Raw genomic sequence first — 2595 nt, 5'->3', positions numbered from 1 at the left:
GAGCATAATGAAAACCGACGGCATCCTCTTGTCAGTCTCGGAGTGAACAAAGCCAGTGGAACACAAACTGTCGACTGCCTCGCTCGGGCTACTGTCATCTAGCGTCAGCCTTTTTTCCAACTCCAGTGTAACTTTTCATCTGCAAAAATACACTGTTTCGGTGGAACAAAACGAAAATCGAGAAAAAAAATTGATTCAGATTTAATTTGGAAAATCGATCGATTTTTCCGATTTTCATTTCTTCCTTTTAAGTATTTTTTTATTGATTCAACCTACAGTTTTTTTTTATTGAGAAGAAAAAATTTTTAATGTTGTCTTTTCATTCAGAATTTCAATGTAATTTTTATTTAAAAATTGAATAATATTTCCTCAAATAAAGAATGCTATTTAACTGAATTATTTGCTATTCAACTATTATCATTAATATTATTATTATTATTTATTGACATTTAACTGAACATTTTTAACTAAAAAAATAATTAATTCTCTTCATGGATAATTGAGAATTGTCTGCTGGAATGACGAATAATAATTTTCTTGAATATAAAAATTTCTTATCATTAAATTCCGCAGTTTCTCCATAATTTCCTTGAAAACAATTATTTACCCACAGTTTTCCATTCTAAAGCAAGACTTTCTATCCTAATTAACCATTCACCGATTTTCGATTGATAAAAAATTGCAAAAATAAATTTAACAAAACTGAATCTGATCTGACTTCAGATTTTTTTTAATAAAGAAAAAAAAATTGAAAAATATTCGCAAATTGAAAAATACTTTCCAATTTTATTTTTGAAAAATAAAATTGGAGAATATCCTCTGAAATGAAGAATGACAAGCCTTTTTACCTGGAAAAATGAAATTAATTCTCCTCATGAATAATCGACAATTGTCTCCTGGACTAACAAACAATAATTTTCTAAAAAAAATCTTATCACTAATTCCCCAGTTTCTCCACAAATTCCCTCAAAAAAATTATTTACCTAGTCCTCCATTCTAAAGCAAGAATGGAGTCCACTCGGCATACTCATTCACCCCAAAACCCTCATTTCGTTGTTCTTTCTTGCTCGCTTTTCTCCGAGTCCGTTTGTTCTTTCAATTGCGAGAGAGAGGAGGGGACGAGTTTTCACGGTCGGACGGGAATGAAATTGTGGGAGAAAGAAAGTTAGGTGTCCTCGGCACTTTCCCTGCGGCCATTCTTTCGCACTTTTCTCTACCCCTGGTGTTTTTTTTTTGTTCCCGAAGCCTCACACCTCTGCCCCCGGGCACACCTCACACCTATTTCTTTCGCTCCCCCTTGCCTTCGTAAATCATCGCACTTGGCGGTTCACGGGGGTCCGCCATTTTTTCCCCACTCTTGATGGTTTTCAATGAAGTTAAAGGAACACTCAATGGTGTAATTACACATTTATGAGGGCAAGAGGAATGGGGTAAGTTTTGTACACAGTTTATTATCTTCGGCTAAAACTCATAATTTTGTGACCGGAATTTTTTTCCCCGAAAAAAATGCCTCGGAAAAAATTTCCCCGGAAAAAATTTTCCCGAACAAAAATTTCCCCGAAAAATGTTTCCCCCCTACAAAGATTGATTAGTATTCGAGGTATTTTGTGGGGGAATTTTATTCGGGGAAATTTTTGTTAGGGGAAATTTTTTCCGGCAAATTTTCGTTGGGAAAATTAATTCCGGGAACCCATAATTTGAGAGAAAAATCAGTCTGATGTCTGTTTTTACCATCTGACACCTTAAATTCAGATAGCTGTCAGGCACCTGGTTTTTGTAGTGGAGGAAGAAGAAAAAGATATTTCAAGCGTAAAATACACTGAGAAAAAAAATTATTTATATCAATTCTGTAGTGAAGTGGTAAACTTGAATTCAAGTTCCGAATACTGAAAATTTAACTGCATCTGTTACTTAAATTTCAGGAAATTTCTAACAGTGTACTTCCCTCAAATATATTTGGCAAAAATAATTGTTTTCTCTCGGTACACGATCGTTTTTTTTTGATAAATTGCGCAAAAGTAAATCGGAAAATTCGTTTCTATTAAGGGAAACCTCTCCCCTCCGCCTCCCCTCCCCCCTCCCCCCGCGACAGCTGAGTCTACAGGACAGAGGGACACCGAGAGATAAGGAGGATGGAAAAAAAAAATCACCGGCCGAATTACTCGGTGCAAGCCCCACACACACCTTTCGTTCTTCTGGTGTCGCCCCCGAACCCTTTCTCCACCTCCAACGTTAAACTGGCTGACCCGAATTTCCGATTCTACCGGGATTCGTCTCCCCCGCTGCACACAACCCTTTGATTAGCTCGGGACGATATTGACTTCCTCGGTACACAAAACCAATCGACCGTGGAAAAATTGTACGCGGGGGAGGGGCAAAAAATTATTGGGGTGAATGATTAATGACTGTTGACTGGGTTTATCCTTCCTCTGGGAATTTCAATTGTTTTTGGGAGCGGGGGGGAGGGGTTGAGGTGTTTGGAGGGGTTTTTGACGGTCAGGAAAGGGAGGAGGGCCCATCGCAAAGGAAAAGGAAAAATATTTTTCGTTAAAATAACGATTAAAAAAAAAAAAAAAAAAAAAACTAGTTTTCGCA

The sequence above is a fragment of the Diachasma alloeum genome, unplaced genomic scaffold, assembly GCF_001412515.2.
Source record: "Diachasma alloeum isolate Michigan unplaced genomic scaffold, Dall2.0 Dall_scaffold_00212, whole genome shotgun sequence".
In the NCBI taxonomy this organism is placed as follows: Eukaryota; Metazoa; Arthropoda; class Insecta; order Hymenoptera; family Braconidae; genus Diachasma; species Diachasma alloeum.
This window is presented reverse-complemented; position numbering follows the sequence as displayed.